Here is a 19196-nt window from a genome sequence, read left to right on the forward strand (position 1 = left end):
TTACGATGGGATCTGTTCCTCTCTTTCTCTTAAATGGCTAGAAAGCCTGCCTGACCTGAGACACTAGCCACCCTTGCCTAGGCATGTACGTAGAACTGGAGTCTTGGTCTCAAGCTAGGTCCAACTTCTTAAAGAATCAGAAGCTTAAATGAAAGAAAAATAAATAAGTAGCCAGATCTGTGGCTTTGGAAGCATGGGTCACACTTTAAAACTCTGTGCTGGTTGAGGAATATTTTCATGCAGATGCGAGCAGCAGCCTCATATGGAAATGGTCTGTTAAGTAAGGACTATCTTTGCATATTAATCAGGTGAAATCCAGATAGGCTTTTAATACAATTCCCACTTGTTCTGAAGGGCAAGTGTATGTACATGTACGTGTGTGTGTTCGGAGATGGGGAAGGCAGAGAGTGGGATAATATGAGCTATATCACTGGAAATTTCATATGAAACTAAAAAGAAAAAAAATGGTGTTTTTGTAAACTACTTGATACACAGAGAAATCTGCCACATATCTTCTCCAAGAAGTTGACTGGTTTCCATACAGCACTGCAGCAGCTGTTAGGGCTCCTTTTCAAGAACTGCACACTAGAAGTCAGATAGAGTTTTGTGTTTTCTGAGACTCATGTCTTCCAACAGTACCCAACATTTGAACCATATTGTTTTTTCTACAGAACCTTCTCTTCTATGTTTTGTTCTATGCGAGCAACTTTTTTAATTAAGAAAAAAGAATAAAAAATTATTATTAGTTGTAAATTATTGTCAACTTATTTGATACTTCCACAATTATTCTGGTATATTAGGCAAATAGCTTCTGGAAGTTAGGATAAGTTTGGGAGGCAGTTATGATTTTTCTTCTATAATCTGACCACAGGGTCAGATTTTACCATAAAACCAAATGTTAAACTTAGGCTGTCTAGGATCTATGCTATGGTCTGAAGGTCTGAAACTCTTCAATATTAATGTGTTGAAATCTTAACCCCAAAGATTATGGTGTCAGGAGGTGGGCCTGTGGTGTGTTATGAGGTCATGAAAGCAGAGTCCTCAGAAATGGCATTAATGCCCAGATATCAGGTTGTCAGGAAAGTCATGACTCATTTATGCATAGAAAACAGAAAAATATGGCATGACTCTTCTGACACACTAATAGAAGAGAGAAATTCCTTCTCCTTCCAAACTATGTGAGAACACAGTGAGATGATACACTCTGTAAGTCAGAATTTGGGTCTTCACCAGACACAGAAGGTGTTGAACGTTTTAGCCTCCTGAACTGTGAATGATTAAATTCTGTTGTTTACAAATCTTCCAATTTATGGTTTTTTAAAATTTTTTTCTTTTGTTTTGTTTTTGCAGTTGGAACATAGTAGGACAATCTATTAGCACTTAAGTACATAAAGTGGTTCAGCTTTTTCTTGTACAATAGGGAAAGTTCCTCCACCATCCAGAGCACTGAGATGTAGGTCTCCATCCTGAACCCTGGAGTGGTCAGCACTGAGATTGGCTCAGGTGAAAAACATCTTCTGAGAATCAAGGCTTTGTAAGAACAAGAGGGCTCTAGCTCCTTACTCTTGAATGAAAATTTAGGCTGTTCATTCAGAAGGAAGCCCTGCACCGCCTCCCACAACACCTGTCTGAATACTCTCACTTTCACCAGTGAATAATTATTTCTAATATCCCTTGAAGGCGCAATGTTGAATTGAAGTACTTGAACTTATTGGACTTTTACTCTAATTCCTTTAACTTACTCAATAATGTAAGAAGCAAGTTCATCCATCGTGTGTGGAACGCAGCATTGGAGATCAAGGAAAGAAGAGGGGTAGGAAATTGCCGTCGAAAGCAGTGAGAACAGAGGCAGATTAGGAAATGTTTTATTGCTTTGCAGTGTAAGGAGGCATTTGCAGTTCCTGTCATGATTTCAAGACTGACGAGTTTAGTGGTGCCTTTTTCTCCCATCATATTGAACTGCACTTGGGCGGTGAATGGAACAGGCAGAGTTGAATTTAGGAGGAGTTAGGATTACATTCCATAATGTATGCCAAGCACTTTCAAAGAAATACAACACAGAGGAGATAACATTGTTTATAACCCCAACTATTTCCACTTTCTTCTGAACTTTACTGATATTTAAACAAATTAACTGTAGCAGAGATCCCAAACGAAACATGTCATTTCAAGACCAGCCCAAAGGTCTTTCCTATTATGGTCTCTTTCTCTCTCCCTGTATCCATCACTCTCCCTGTCCAACAGAGCACTTATTACAATTTTTAAAAATCTATTTCTGGGACTAGCAGATGGCATAATGGTTATGTCTCTGGATTACCACGTAGGTGACTATGGTTCGAGTCCCAATTGGGCATCTTAAACTCATGCCAGGCACATATGCTTGCGTGCCCATGATCCTGAGAGGAGAATGGAGAAGAGACTGCAGTTTTGCCATCCACCCTGAGGGGTGATTTCTCACTTCCTGTCTTTTCTGTCTTTACAGCGAGCACACGCACCCTATAGCAAAAACCTCTCTTAAAAAATCTATTTCTTTGTTTTCTATTATTCTCTATCTTTGAAAGTATACAGGATCTTCAAAAGTTCATGAAAAATGCATACTGTGAAAAAAACCATGTATGGATTTCAAAATGTTTATAGCAAAACTAACTAGTACTTTAATTCCATTTTCATGAACATTTTGAAGACACTCTGTACATGTTTAAAATATCTATCATTTTTTGTTCTTCATTCCATTCTCAGTGCCCCATACAATATCTGGCACATACAAGATACTCAATACATCTTAGTGGAATGAGAAAAATGAATGAAGCAATGAATAAAATAAATGAAAGACAAAAAAAATCTGGCTTTGGTGTGCATCTTGCAATTTATTGACTGTGACGAGCTAGAGAAATGCAGTTTTATCGCCATAACTATAATCCCATTACACCAAGCCTCCAGATCTGGGCAGCAATCAGGGCTAAAACCAGTCCTTCTGTGCTCTCTGGGACTTTCCTCCCATTATTGAAATATCACACAAGCTGTCAGTTATTCAGTAGTTATCTAAATCATGAAGAATCACGGATTGCAAACTCCTCAGGAATACTAGGACGTAGATTTACTTTCATTAGTATTGAGAATTTGGGTTTTACGTAGGCTGATGTCCAGCTCTCCTGTTTCCATTCCACACAGGTGAGGCAATCTTTCGTAGCTGTTATTCTTGGCAGGGCTCCAAACACAGCTCCTGGGTTAAAGCTGCAGGTGAATTCCTCCAAATTGGCTGCTTTACATGATGGATAACACTCAGGATCTTTGGAACTTGTTTTCATACATCCTTACATGAGTAGACTTATTTATGTTCATTTGCTATCTTCAGTCTCTATTTTCTCTTTCACTCTATTTCCTGTTCCTGTCTTTCTATTAACCTCCACTGCTTGGAAGGTCTCCTAAGAGTTGCATTCTCTTATTTCATATGTTTTGCCTTTTTAGATACTTAGACCTTAGTCTCAGTTTTCTGCAAATATTCTTTTGTTGTTGTTGTTCTTTAGAGAGAAATTTTTGCTATAGGGCATGTACGGTTGCCAGAAAGACAGACAGAAAGTAAGAAATTTCCCTCCTCCCCCATGTCCATACTGCAATCCCTTCTCCTCTAGTCTCCTTTTGGGATTTTGGGCATGCCTGCACACGTACCTGGTGTGAGTTTTAACACACCATGTCCAGAACTCGATCCGTGGTTGACTAAATGAGAGTCCAGTAACGTAATCATTACACCATCTGCTGATCCCACTGCAAATATTCTTCATCCAAGTTCTGCATTCTTAAAATTTTAGCATCAGCAAAGCCCAAATTTTTAACAATATGTTTGAGATATTGTCAAATATTAAAATGACACATTTATGAACATAATTGGGAAAATATTTTTTAAAGAAATATTTTAGTTTTTAAAAAAGGGAACAGCCATTAGCATAATGGCTATGTTGCTGGACTCCCATGTAGTCGACCGCAGTTTGAGTCCTGTACCTGGTGGATTAAACTCACACCGAGTGCGTGTGCGTGCGTGCCCAAGATCCTTAGAGGAGAATGGAGGAAAAGGGGTTGCGGCGTGGCCATTCCCCCTGGGGGGTGATTTCTCGCTTTCTGTATCTGTATCTCTGTCTCTTTCTGTCTTTCTGGTGAGCACACGCGCCCTATAGCATAAACCTCTCAAAAAAAAGAAGAATTGTTTTTGTTAACCTTATTTATTTCTTTTTTATTTCATCAGAGAGGGACAGAGAGAGAGAGAAAGTGAGAAAGCAAGGTGCCAGGTCCGGGACTTGAACTGTGGTCGGCCATGTGAGAGTCCAGCGCCCTTAACTACCATGCCACCTGCCAGCCCTAATTGGGGAAATTATATTCATTGAAAACTAGAACACTATTCATCTCTTTTTCTTATTTAAGCCTTTTAAATGTTTGTTTCCAATAGCTTTGAAGACAGTTCTTGCCTTACTAAGCGAAAATACCAGTGCAAATTTTGCTGCTAACAAAAATCTTGTGACATCATTAGTATTAGTGTTAAACTACAAATATAGAAGGGTTAAGACATATGACTGCACAATAAATTATGCTGGATTTATTTGAACTGTTTCAGCTGAAATCACAGTGTGATGTGAGCTTCCTTTCATTTGAATTTCCACTTTTTTCTAAGGGCTAAAGCAAAACTACTTCCCAACAGTTTACTTTATAAGAGTTTACTCATTGCTCCTAGAATAAGCGAAGCCTGAAATACACTTTGGCTCAGTTACCCATCGTGATTCCAGCAAGGGAAAATTTGAAACCAAACTCAACTAGATAATTGCCCCAAATCTCTATTTCCCTTTAGTATGTAGAAATAAGTCTATAAAATATTTTTGGAAGGGATTATTTGCTCCATTCTAAAGCAGCTGATTCCCAGGACAAATTTAATAAAAGTGATTTGTCATCACCATTGATTCATGGTAAGTAGCTATCCTGGGAGCTTGGCACTATGCGCTAAGCTTTAAACTCTTGCAGAACTTATGATTGCTACCTTCAAAAGTTGACCCACTGAAATAAAGTAGAATGAGAAACTTCAGAAACAGATACATTCTTGTTACTTCAGCAACAGTAAAAGCTGAAGTAGATGTGCAAGGAAATTAATACCAGACGGGGAGAAGGATATACCTGGACCACATCTTCATGAGGAAGATCTTTAGAAATATGTCCAGAATAATTATTAAGAATGTGTAAGGCCAACTGTGTTTTGCTTTGTAATGCTCAAGTTTTAAAAATAATTATATTTAGGACTAAAACGTAAGTTAATTTTGTTTAAGAATTCTCCCCATTAAATTTTAACCCAGGGAATTCCAGGATCCCCCAAATTCTCTGCATAAGATTCTGATTTATTTTTACTTATTATATAATAAACTCCCATAGAGGCTATAATACAGCAATGAGTTGCATTTTTCTTAATCTTTTCAACATATTTCCCACAAGAAACAAATAAACACTGAGCTCCTCTCAGGATTCGAACTGACCTCAAACTGTGTGATATATAGTCTTAAGAGAATCAAGAGATTTGCTAGACCCTGGTAAGCTGGACATGCTGATTGAGGGTGCTTTGGCTTCTAAATGATTTTTTTCATATAGAAAAGAGACTAAGAGATATTGACTCTTGTATAATCTTCACAAGTTTTAGGAAACTATGGATATAAACCAAAATCAATGTTTAAATTTACAGAGCAAAATGGTTATAAGTAGATGGTGAAGTAGGAATCACCAGGAGGTGATCTTCCCACCCAGACCATTACTCTGGCAGACTTGTCTGGTGTTAGTGCTTTGAAACTCTTGAGTCTATTCTTGCAACTTCCGGAGGAGGACTGGGTCAATAAATTGAAGGTGATTTCAGTCCATCTTAGCTTGGCAGCAGCCACCCATAGCCCTCCCCCTCCCTGAGTAGGCCTGCATGTACATAGTTGTGGAATAGCTCATATGCAGCATATAGGAACAAGAGCAGTGAATAATTGCTCTGTCCTACAACTATCAGGAGGCCTTGTACTGATGGCTGATTGCCGTGTTGGGTCACAGAGAAATAGACACAGAAGTAGGCAGCCATCGTTGTCACACCACTCCCATGGTTCTGAGCCCTTCATCATCTGGTTGAAGTGGCTACCATGCAATTTAAAATGCTTGTGTCTTTCACAGTTTACTCTTTTCCTCAGTTTACAAATCTTTTCACCATTTTAGAAACTATACATTAAATACTAGAAAATTTAAAAACAACCATATTTGTAAGGGAAATCAGAAAGTCAGTGTGGATGTCTTAGGAAAAGTAGAGGCTCAGAAAAGATCAGGCTCAGGCTGATCCTCATCACAGAGCAAGCCTATGTTAATTTTCAAAATGACACTAAACAGTAAAAACAACAAAAATAGCAAATGTGGGGCAATAGGAAGAAATTTACTTCTAGAGTTTCCACATTAATAGATTCAAACATTCAGTTTTAAGGAAAGAAAAAAAAGCCCACAAGGTTTTTAAAGAAACAGAAAAGCATGCCTCAGGCAAAGGGAAAGGGATGCTAACAGAAATTGTCACCGAGAGATGGCAGATCTACTTGAAGACTTACAAACAATTAGTTTAATTTTACTGACAGAAGTAAAGGAAGATATGGAGAAAGAAAAAGAAAGATGTATAAACAAAACGAAAATAATAAAAAAAATAGCTTTTTAAAATTTTTTTGGCGTTAAAAATATAACTGAAAAGGAAAAATTGCTATAAAGATTCAAAGACAGGAAGTTCGCGCTCGCACTCGAACTCATACCTACACTCGAGTTCACGCTCACGCTCGCGCACATGTATCTCCGTGTCCCTCAAGTGGACCCCCTGGATTCTCCAGCTGCTTGAATTGCAGCCTGACGCGATAAAGCCGGCAGCACTGCGGCTTTGTGCCTCCAGTAAGGGGCCGCTTACCTCTGGCAGAGGACTGACTCAAGGATCTCAGAGCCCCAGAAAACAGGGAGTCTTCTACATTCATGAAACATGTTCACCTATATGTGTGAATAACGTTCGAGATAAGTTGCAGGAGATAGTAGGAGCATCCACTAACTGGAGAGACCATGTGAAATTAATGGAGGAAAGAAAGTTACTTCAAAGTTTTTTGGCTAAGTCACAGAAAGGACTGCCACCTACGAAGATGAAGGACAGTTATATTGAAGTTCTCCTGCCTTTGGAGATTGAACCTGTATTACAGAGAAATACTTGACTGTTCAAAACACTGTAAGATTTGGCAGGATACTTGAGGATCTTGACAGCTTAGGAATTCTTATTTGCTACATGCACAACAAAATTCATTCAGCTAAGATGTCTCCTTTATCAATAGTTACGACTCTGGTGAACAAGATTGATCTATAAAGAAGAGCTTAAGCCCAGAACAAGACATTAAGTTCAATGGCCATGTTAGCTGGGTAGGAAAGACTTCCATGGAAGTGAAGATGTGAATGTTCCAGTTGAATGGTGATGAATTTTCTCCTGTTTTGGATGCAACATTTGTAATGGTGGCTCACGATTCTGAAAATAAAGGGCCGGCATTTGTAAGTCTACTCATCCCTGAAAGCCCAGAGGAGGAGGAGCTGTTTAGACAAGAACTGAATAAGGGGAGAAGGATTGCCTTCAGCTCCATGTCATTACTGAAAATGGCTCCCAGTGCTGAGGAGAGGACCACCATTCACGAGATGTTTCTTAGCATTCTGGATCCAAAGACTATCAGTTTTCAGAGTAGAGTTTTGCCCCCTAATGCTGTGTGGATGGAGAACTGAAAACTGAGGAGCTTAGAAGTTTGCCACTCTCAAGAGTGGAACATTTTCAATCAGATCTTTGGTGGTTTCCTTATGCGAAAGGCATATGAACTTGCATGGGCTACTGCTTGTAGCTTTGATGGTTCCCGACCTTTTGTGGTAGCAGTGGATGTTATCATGTTTCGGAAACCTGTCAAGGTTGACTCCTTGCTCTTTCTTTCTTCACAGGTGTGCTTTACGTGGAACAATTACATTCAAGTCAGAGTGCACAGCGAAGTGGCCTCTCTTCAGAATAGAGAGCACATGACCACTGACGTCTTTCATTTCACATTCATGTCGGAAAAAGAAGTGCATTTGTTTTTCTCAAGAACATATGGAGAGTCCAAGTTGTATTTACATGGGCAGTGGCATTTCAACTCCATGAGTGTCCCTGTGACCTTGAAAAAGGACTACCTTGTGGAGCCCTAGGAAAACTTCACTTGTTGGAAACCAGCATTCCACCTGCCATGACGTGGTGCCTGATGAAGCATGAGCAAGTGTATCACGTTTAGTATTGCTTCTCACCCTCCATGCAGAAGGAGAATGTATTCAGCTTTTAGGAAGCTCAGAAAAGTGAATGAAAGAGTGGCTGGATGGGCAGAGGGGAGAAAAAGTTATTAAACAATAAATACTTTAAAAACTCTTAATTGTGAAAAAAAACTCAAAGACAGATTTGAGCAGGCAGAAGGAGAAATCAGTAATGTCAAGGTAAGAAAATCAAAATTATTGAGTCTGAGGGAAACAACGACAACAAAATTGAAAAAAGTGTGAGTATCTATGGGAACTATGGGACACCATTAAGTAGATGAATGTATACATATGGAAATTCCAAGGGAAAAGAGAAAGGAATGGGTCAGGACAATATTTGATGAAATAATGGCTGAAATTTTCCAAATTTAATGAAAGCCATGAGTATAAACTTCTAAGGAGTTCAACAAACTCAAAAGATGAAAATGTCTGACACTCACACCAAGACAAATAATAATTAAACTGTCAAAAGCTAAAGATAGGAGTCAGGTGGGTGGCACGATGGTAACACAACTGGACCACATGGGAAAGGTCTTAGGTTCATGTCCTGGGGCTTCCTTGAGTGCTCCAGGTGAGTATGCATGTGTCCACATATCCATGATTTGTGTGAGCTGAGACTGAGGGTGGGCTGTGGTATGGGACACTGTTAAGTTGTCTTTCTCTCTCTCTGTTTCTTTTTCATGGAAGAAATTAATTAATCAGTTAATTAATTAAAATAGAAATCAAAGACAGAGAACCTTCAAAACACCAAGAGAGAAGCAAATCATCACACACGAAGGATGTCCTATACAATTTTCAGCAGGTATCTCACTAGAACCTGGAGGCCAAGAGGCAGGTTGATATATGTAAAGTACTAAACAAGCAAAACAAGTAAAATGGAATAAAGCAAAAACTACTATCAACCAAGAATTCTATACATAGAAAATGTTTCAGTCAAAACTGAAAGAAAAATTAAGAAATTCTTTTTATTTTCTTTTTTTGGGGGGCAGGGGGGTTGCTATAAGGTGCATGCACTCTCAAAAAGGACAGAGGAGGCAGAGAGACAGAAAGCGACAAATCACTCTCCAGGGGGTATGCCCATACCACAACCCCTTTTCCTCCGTTTTCCTCTCGGGATCTTGGGCACGCACGCACACGCGCCCAGCATGAGTTTAAGTCACTGGGTCTGGGACTCAAATTGCAGTCAACTACATGGGAGTCTAGTGACATAGCCATTACACCAACTGCTGGTCCTGAGAAATTAATAAATTCTCAAATAGTCAAAAGCTAAGGGAATTTGTAACTGATATGTCTACCCTACAAGAACTACCAAAGAAAGTCCTGCAAATTGAAATAACAGGACACTGGACAGTAAATTGAAGCCACATGACAATATAAAGGATACAGTAAAGATAAATATAGGGAGATTATAAACCTGGTTATTCTAAGCTTAGTTTGTCAATCTACATTTTTTTCTACATAACTTAAGAGACTATTGTATTTACAAAAATAACTACTGTGGCCAGCAATTGGTATGGTGGTCGAGGTATTGGACTCCCACAGTATGACAGCCATTTAGGTTTCAGACCTGGTGGCTTATTTTCTCACTTTTCCCCCTCTCTCTATGTGTGTCTCTCACTGGTGAGTATATGTGCCCTATAGCAAACTTTAATAAAATTAATAAATTAAATAAAAAATTAAAAAGTCATTAGTCTATGTTTTTGGATATACAATGCATAAAGATATAATTCTGTGACAACAACTGAGAGATATGAAGAGGGAAATGTAAAAGAGCAGTGTTTTTGTATAATATTAAAATTAAGATAGTATAAAATTAAATTAGTGCATTGTAACTTTACAGTGCTGAATATTATCCCCAGGGTAAATACACACACAGAGACACCCACACACACTCACACACACATAAAACTTTAAAAATTTAAGCAAAAAGAAATTTGAATGGAATTCTAGTACAAAATCTTTACTCAACAGAAAAGAAACTACACTACTAAAAAATGGGAGGAGGATGAAAAATATGTAGGCATATAGAAAACAAATAACAAAATGCAGAACCAATGCCTTTCTTATCAGAAAGTACTTTAAATGTAAATGAATTAAGCTATCTAGCATATAAATGGAGTAAACAGGCAACCCACAGAATGAGAGAAAATATTTGCAAATAATATATTTGATAAACGATTACTATACAGACTATATAGGAAATTCTTAAACTCCAGAATAGAATGGCCATATGACCTAAATAGCCATTTCTCCAGATAAAATATACAAATTGCCAATAAGGACATGAAATAATGTTCAACCTCACAAATTATCGAAGAAGTGCAAACTAACAAACAATGAGATACCACCTCACATCCATGAAAATGGGTATTATAAAAAACACTCAGAAAATAGCAAGTTTTGGAGCAGATGTGGAGAAATTGGAATCCTGTGCACTATTGTGAGTAATATAAAATGGCGTAGCTCTACAAAAAACTGTGTGATGGTTTTACAAAACCTTAAAAATATAATTAATGTATGACTAGCAACTAATTCTACTGTTGACTATGTACTCAATTTTGAAAGCAAGGTATTAAAAGGATATTTTTGCAGCCATATTCATAACAGCCTTATTTATAATATTTAAAACCACCCAAGCATCCATTAACAGGTGAACAGATAAAAATGTGGCATATGTAAGTATAGGTTATTAACAAGCCTTAAGTAAAAGGACATTCTGACTATGCTGTGACATGGGTGAATGTTGAAGACATTATGCAAAGTAAAATAAGTTAAAAAGTAAAGAACTGTTTGATTTCACTTAAATGAGGTATTAAGAACGGTAAAAATTAGAGGAACAGAAAGCAGGATGATGGTTGCTAAAGAATGGGGAGAAGAGAATGGAGGGTTCTTTAATGGGTATAGAATTTTAGTTTGGGAAAATGGAAAGAGTTCTGGAGATGGATGGTGGTAATACTTGCAGAATGATGTGCACGTACTTAACACTGAAGTGCACACTTAGAAATAGTTAAGAGAGTAAATTTTATGTTTTGGGTCTTTTACCACAACAGATTTTTCTTTTTTTGTCATAGGGTGCATGTCCTCACTGGAGCGACACAGAGAAAGGCAGTGAGAGAGAAATCAACCCCCAGAGGGCATGGCTACACTGCAATTCTTTCTCCTCCATTCTCATCCTGGGATTTTGGGCATGTGATGGTCATTTTTCCACCCTGTCAGGGTTTGGGACAAGCAGACACATTTGTGTGTCATGTTTTTCAACCATTGGGGTGAGGACTTGAACAGATTCAACCAATGGGGATCTGGCTCCCTTAACAACTAGTTCATGGTGTTGGCCTTATATGATTTTTTTTTTAATATGCAGAGATATGTCTTGCTGACTTCTTTACTTCAATTACCATTTAGAAAATAACATAAACATAACATTTTTCTCAACCATTTCCATTGGTGTTACCGCAGATGTTACATATAACAATATTGAGCATGGGTGTACAATTCAAGATTAGGTAATCAACCAATTGCCTCTATTGAAAATATTGACAGACTATATGTAAAGGTAGAGGAACTTGTCACTAGTTGAACATCATCAAGCACTATCTGCCTTAAAAAGGAAGGAATTCTGGGCTACTAGGTGGTGTAATGATTAAGGTAGCCGAATCCCACATGGCCACCTGCATTGTTTGAGTCCCAGATCCCATAGCTTGAGAAGCATGTTGGGCATGCGTGCATACCTGCCCCAAAATTCCTGAGATGAGAATGGAGGGGAAAGAATTGTGGCATGGCCAGACCCCTACAGGGTGATTTATCACTCTCTCTCCAATGATTGTACACACTGTATAGCAAAAAATTAAAGAAAAATAAAGAAATTTCTGACTTATGCTACTTCAGGTACTTATTCACATATATCATCATAGTTAATGTTCCTAACACATCTTACTTGTAGTTATCCTAAACCCTTTTCACAGATTTAAAAAGCCAGTTTATTAGATTATCTATCAAGATGTGTTCTAAACTTTGCAAATTTATTGCACGAATAACTTTTTCAAAAAAGAAGTCACTTGGGGCCAGCAGGTGGCATAGTGGTTAAGGTGCTGGACTTTGACATGGCTGACTGCCACTCAAGTCCCAGACCCAGTCACTGGAAAATCACACTAGGTGGATGTGCATGTGTGACCAAAATCCTGAGAGGAGAATGGAGGAGAAGGGATTGTGTGATGGCCATCCCCCCTGAGGAGGTGATTTCTTGAAGCCAGCGAGTGATACGGTGGTTAAAGGTGCTGGATTCCCACGTGGCTGACTACGGTTTGAATCCTGGACCTGGGGACTTTCCCTTTCTCTCTCTCACTGGTCAAATTAAAAAATAATCATAATGACAAATGGAATTAAATATATAAATAATTCTTTAAACAAACAAACAAACAAAAAGCAATTCACTGTCCTTAGATGTCCATATGTTTATCCCATTTTAGCCACAGGGGCGGTCTTTGGTTCTAAAAAAAAAGATTTGTGTCTGATCTCACTTCAGCACCATTAGCCTGCTTCTCCTTCAGCATAGATTGCCCTTCCTTTAATGTGGACAGAGTAACAGAGTAATTCCCTTTGTTAATCTCTGCTGAGCTCTTCCCTGACCAAGCGACAGAAATTGTCTTCTCCTACCAGGTCATTTTTCTGTCCCATAGTCTTCTGAAGTTTTCTTATTAAGTGAAAATATCTCCCATTAAAGATATCTATCTGCTTACTTCCTTAGTATCTGTCTCTCCATTAGACCTCAGCCCATTGGGGCAGGCGCTTTGTTCTGTGCACCTTTTGTCTTATGCAAAGACAACAAGGGCTCCATAATGATTTAGTGGATAAATGGATTAATCACAGACGGCATTAAAATGGCAGGGGCTATCTCTGACAGCTGTTAATGCTTCAGAGAAAAGGGTTTGTCTTTACTATTAGAGCTCTTCTTACACAAGACATTGTAAATACATGTTTAGTACAAAAGCATTTAGAGAAGGGATATTATCTAAGAAATATGTAATATCTTCCAGAGCTGAAGGAGGCGGGAGCACGTTGCCATTTCAGTGACTGACAACGTTACAGATGGAACCTTTGCATGAGACAGTGAATGAAACAGAACCAACTGCAATAAGCTAGCTCATTTGCAGTTCCTTGTTTTCATAAAACATACCCATCAATCAACCGAAACCAGCTGCTCAATTTTCGGAAGCTATGGGTGAAATTCTTTACGGAAAAGGATAATAAACTCGAGACAAAAATATATGTGAGTCTCTAATTCAGAATGGTCCTGCTAGGATTTTATTAAACTCACCCAGAATAAAATGATATATTTTTTATTTTAGTTTGAAATTTGCCAAGAGTTCTAATAACCTTAATGGATCAGAGAAAAAGAAATCTTGTTTTTGTGAAGTTTTTATATTCTGTTTCTGATAGATGGATACAGTTGAAGTGATCCTGAGGGGATTTATTTTTCAATATACAAACACAATTTTAATCACAAGAACACATGTCAATTACTACTCTTCCATTTGACTCAGTTCATGCTTGACTGTAAACTATATGATTTACAGACCCTATAACTCAAATCTGGCTCAGTCTTTTCATTGCTTCTGAAGTGTGTACCAACTATTTGTAGTGTATTTTTTTTATCATATTCTATATTCTTTAGGGACTTAGACTTTTAAAAATTACTTTCTACGACCAGTTATGCTTAACACAACTCAGTTTTCCCTTTGTATAGCTTAGGGAGTCCTGGCCAACTTTGTAAATGTGCTTTGATCAGCGCCTTTGCTCTCAGTCTGATACAGGCTGACTTTTCTTGTGCACAGGTTGTATGAAGAGAAATGACAATGACAGTTCTGGATCTTGCACCTTATTTATATGGTATAGTTAGTGCATCTGGGAAATGTATTCAAGACCAAAAGAAGCCAATTTTTTCATCCTAGACTTGGATTAGCTATACATTAGCCATTAGCCACTTTCTCCCACCTCAGACCTGTCCCTAATATCAGAGAACACCTTACTTAGAAGCACTGAGGAGACATCTAGATTTGCTATTTTTTTTCCTTGTCTGAATATGCTATTTATTTGGAAGGCATCACAAAATTTTGCTCTGCACCTCATTTAATAAAGAAAATTTTGCTAGTTTTCTACTTATAGTGCTCCTAATATAATTAAACAGTGCGTTAAATGCAGCAATAGTTATGCAATCATTCAATCGTTTTTTTTTTCATTTTTTCTATTTTATTTGTTTCTTTTTTTTTCCTTTCATTTCTTTTTTTAAAATTTATTCAATCACGTTACTTAGCTTACAAAGAGGATGTTCCAACATGTGTACATTTCTCACCAGTCCAGTTCACCATACTAGAAAGTTATCTTCAATAGATAATACCCATTTCTTTGTCCCATAAATGCTTTGCCTCTCTCTTTTCCTCCTTAATGTCCTTCCTCAAACTCTACTCCTTCATCCACCCTCTTCCCACACTGTATCTGGTATTCACAACCATTTACTTACTTTCTATAACCTTTAGTCTCTTTTTTTTAAAGCTAAATCATTCTGAAATGTTAATGACCCTGATCTAGATCTTGTCTCATATATTCATTCCAATGGGTAGATCCCTTGTCTGTCTAAATTGTATTTTAAGAATGGCTTGGTTTTAGAAGAAAATGGTCCTACTAAAGTAGGCCTGAGTGCTTTCTGTAAGACTCATAGATCTTAAAGGAGAATGCAAAGGTGAGTTTGGAATTGGCATTATAAGTATAATTTGTAAATGGATCACCTACAATGTGACAAAATGATTGGGCTACAGAAGAAATCAAGTGTTTGTATTCAAGAGGTCAAATCAGAAAGGAAATATAGACACACAGTAATAAAGTAAAAAGTGATATACAGAAGACACATACAAACAGAAACAGGCATTTCAGGGGATGTGTCCTCAAGCACGAGGTGGAATCTGAAGCTCATGGAGAGGAAAGGAAGTGAACACAGGTATGAATATATAAAAGTACACAGTAGATTTGGGGAATAGAAAAAGTGCCATATGGTCTGTTGGTCAGCCTTTGATACACAGAGATCCTCGGTGGGTGAACCAGCCTGAATATTAATCTGAATCCACCCTAATAGAGAAAGATCTTATACATTAGGTCAGTGACTCTCAAATGTTAAAGTTCCTAAGAGTATCCAGAGATTTTGCTAAGCATAAATTTTAGGATCTCACCCTAGACATTCTGAATCAGTATTTCTGGGATGGAATAAGACATATGCCTACTCAACAAGCACCTCAGAAGACTTTGAATCAGATCAATACCACTTCTAGGTCTAAGCAAGTGAGGGTCTCTGGTTCGGGCAATGATGTCAGCATATCCCCTCGTTTGAAGTGCCTGTCTCAAAGTTTTCTAAGCTTCCCTCTAGTACTTAGGATCTACTGAGTTGATAGTGAGGCATACAGAATGATCTACTTAGGCTTTGGTCATAGTTTCTCCTTTCAGAGTCCACTTCAACACTCTCCCATGGTCATAGGTTCAGCACTCACCCCCGCCCCAAGAAGTTCAAAGGCTTGTGCTTCTGGGGTTGCTCATGACCCCAGTATTACTTCTGTGGGATTATGTGAGATTTGGCAGCTGTAATAGAGCTAGCTGGAACACTGATTCAAGGTGACCTCACATTAGGCATGGGACAAGTTTAACCCTTAAGGCTACCTACAGCCCTTACATTTACTTAGGCTTTGAATCATGAATAAAGCTGGGAACCAGCTCTTGCTGTTCTGTTGACTCTCACCCATCTGTGCTCTGTCCTCCACTGTGGTATGCCCTTGTGATATAGAACTTGTATGTTGCAGAGTTGATGGTTATCATGTGTACTCCTCAGCTCTGGGACCAAGTCTTCCCATCCACTTTATCAGCTTTGGGCCATGAGACATCAATTCATGGATAATCATGTGCTGTCCCATAAAGTCAGTGGGCTATTCTTATTGATATCTTCTCCTGCCTCTGATTCTTGTGGTTACCTGATACTCTTCTAGGTCAGACTCAAGTCACACAAGATAAGGGATAGAAATTCCTATGATTTCTACATTATCAGTTCCACAGCTATTTGCTGAATGCTTGCAGAGTGCTAGGTTTAGAAACATCAGGTGCAATTAATCATGGCCCCTACTTTCAAGGAGGTCTCAGATTGTAAGATGGACATGAGATAAATGAATACAAGTAAACATGTAAATTCTGTAAGAGTAGAAAGCACAAATCGTGAAGAGAACACTGAAGAGTGGGCAATGAATTCTTTCTGAACTTGCACTTTAATTAATCTTGAAAATTTTTTTAAATAAGTATTCACTTATTCAAACAGTAGATATTTTTGTGCATGCTGGCACAGTGCCAGTCACTGAAGATGAAAAAAAATAAGTCAAAGAATAAAAATGAACGATATGCAGTCACAAACAGAAGCAAATTGAATAATAAATTAATCTTGATTAGGCTATGGTTTTCTTGGATATATCTCCCTTACCTGTTCATGGAGGCAAGAATTTTTGTCAATATCATTGAATAAATAAAAATAATATTTAATATTTCCATTCAAAATAGCTAGAAGTGATCATTTTGAATGTCCATGTAACACAAAGTAATGATGAATGTTTGAGATGGTGGATACGTTTATTGCCCCAATTTATACACATAATGAAAAATCACACTATATTCCATTAGATATGTACAACTATTATATTTTAATTCAAAAGTATAATTCAAACAAATGAACAAACAAACTGCACTTATTTTAGGAAAGAACAATTAGAATTTTATCCTGATGCCATTCTTTCCTTAATTGCAAATTATACACAACAACTGTGTTCAGAGTTTATCCTATTTGGTAAGTTCCTTGTCAAAACCTTAAGAGATGCAAATAATCTTAATGACGAAACTGTGGATACGATACCATGCAAAAGTGTAAGACTCTATATTTCGTTATAACGGCTAACAGACCTCTTCATTGAACTCTAGACAGAAGAATACTCCTGCAATTTAACTCAGTGAGCTGTTGACCTCATCCCAGTCACATCTTATTATGAAAAGGAGCAATCCATTATATTTATGTAACTTCTTGTTTGCTATCTAAGATAGTGCATTCTGAAAATAGCAGGGATGAGTATTATTATCAACATTTTATTCTGCATATGTAAATTAGTGTCTATACTTAATATCGCAATCATAAGATGTTAATTAATATTATCACAAAATTTGAATGCTGTTTATTAATTTATATTGTACGGCTTAGTAAGTGAGATCCTGTTGTTTGGATAACACTAACTTGACCCTTACAAGTGATTTATTTAGGTAGGTAAGTAGATACATTACAAAATGAAAATTTTAAATGCCTTGATTTGGCAACGTTTTCTTTGAATCAACCATGAAACATTTGACTGATAAACACTCATATTACAAAACAGTGGACCTGGGACAGGCAGATGATGTAATGGTTACATTGCTGGAATCCCACATAATTGACTGTGACTCATGTCCTGGCCCCAGTGGCTAAAACTCAGCTGGGCTTGTGTGTGCATGCATGCCCCAAATCCTGAGAGAAGAATGGAGAAGGGATTGCAACATGGTCATCTGCCCTGAGTGGGAGGTGAGGGTGATTTCTCACTGTCTCTCTATTTCTCCAACATGCACAAATGCCCTATAGCAAAAATCTCTCAAAAAACAAATAAACAAAACTGTGGACCTTCCATTATATTTAAACACTGTAGGAACCAAAAATATAGTGACCAAAAATTTGTAATATCAATACTTCAAGTCAATAAAATAAGGAATGAGTTATCAGCAGTTAGTGATTAAATCATTTTGAAATAGCAAATGTATAAAAATATCTATTTAATATCTATATAAATATATATAAGTATGTGTGTGTATATCTCAAGCCACTGGGTCTACAATTCAAGTTGCATAGTTAGACGTGAAATCTACCCGCCTTAACCATCGTGCTATTGAGCGGTCCAAAATTATTTTTTTTTTTAAGAGAGATTTTTGTTATAGGGCGTGTGCACTCACAGAGAGACAGAGAGAGAGAGAAAGTGAGAAATCACCCTTGGGGGGACTGGCCATACCGCAGTCCCCTCCTCTGTTCTCTCAGGATTTTGGGCATGCACATATGCCCTGTATATTTCAAGCCACTATGTCCGGGACTTGAACTGGGGTTGGCCATGTGGGACTCCAGTGCCCCAATCTCTATGCCATCTGCTTGCCCCCCAAATAATGTTTTAATTAAAATGTTTTAAAAAAAAATACATACACTTTAGTATTTGACTTTCTGCTTCAAATTAGTCATTATTGACAAGTACAGAGATTTAATGCATAAAAATCTCAATGGTTTTTATATTATCACCTTCAGGTTTGCCACAGAGAACAACCTGACTGCTTTATTACAGATTATTTTAAGGCAAAAACTTTTCCAACCTTAAAAATACGTAAGGATCATGGGACCAGCAGTTAGTTTAATGGCTATGTCGCTGGATTCCCATGTAGTCAACCATGGTTCGAGTCCCAAACCCAGTGGCTTGTACTCATGCCGGGCACGTGTGCATATGTGTCCAAGATCTGGAGAGGAGAATGGAGGAGAAGGGATTACGACGTGGCCATCCCCCCAGTGGGTGATTTCTCACTTTCTGTTTCTCTGTCTCTCTCTGTCTCTCTGGCGAGCACACGCGCCCTATAGCAAAATCCTCTCCAAAAAAAAAAAAAAAAAAAAACATAAAGATCATGTAGGAAATTTAGTAAAATGTATCCTAGGCCCATGGGGATATGTGACCCATTTAATGCAGAATGATTAAATGATTCTTAGTCATACGTTGATATGTTTTGCCCTATGG

At 37.8% G+C, this 19196-nt stretch overlaps 1 pseudogene; it reads left to right on the forward strand.

The window, feature by feature from the left end:
* The first annotated feature begins 6896 nt into the window (after positions 1 to 6896).
* LOC102491343 (acyl-coenzyme A thioesterase 9, mitochondrial pseudogene) lies at positions 6897 to 8269 on the forward strand (annotated as a pseudogene).
* Positions 8270 to 19196: the final 10927 nt, after the last annotated feature.

This window comes from Tupaia chinensis, unplaced genomic scaffold, assembly GCF_000334495.1.
Source record: "Tupaia chinensis unplaced genomic scaffold, TupChi_1.0 Scaffold000009_1, whole genome shotgun sequence".
NCBI classification, from domain to species: domain Eukaryota; kingdom Metazoa; phylum Chordata; class Mammalia; order Scandentia; family Tupaiidae; genus Tupaia; species Tupaia belangeri.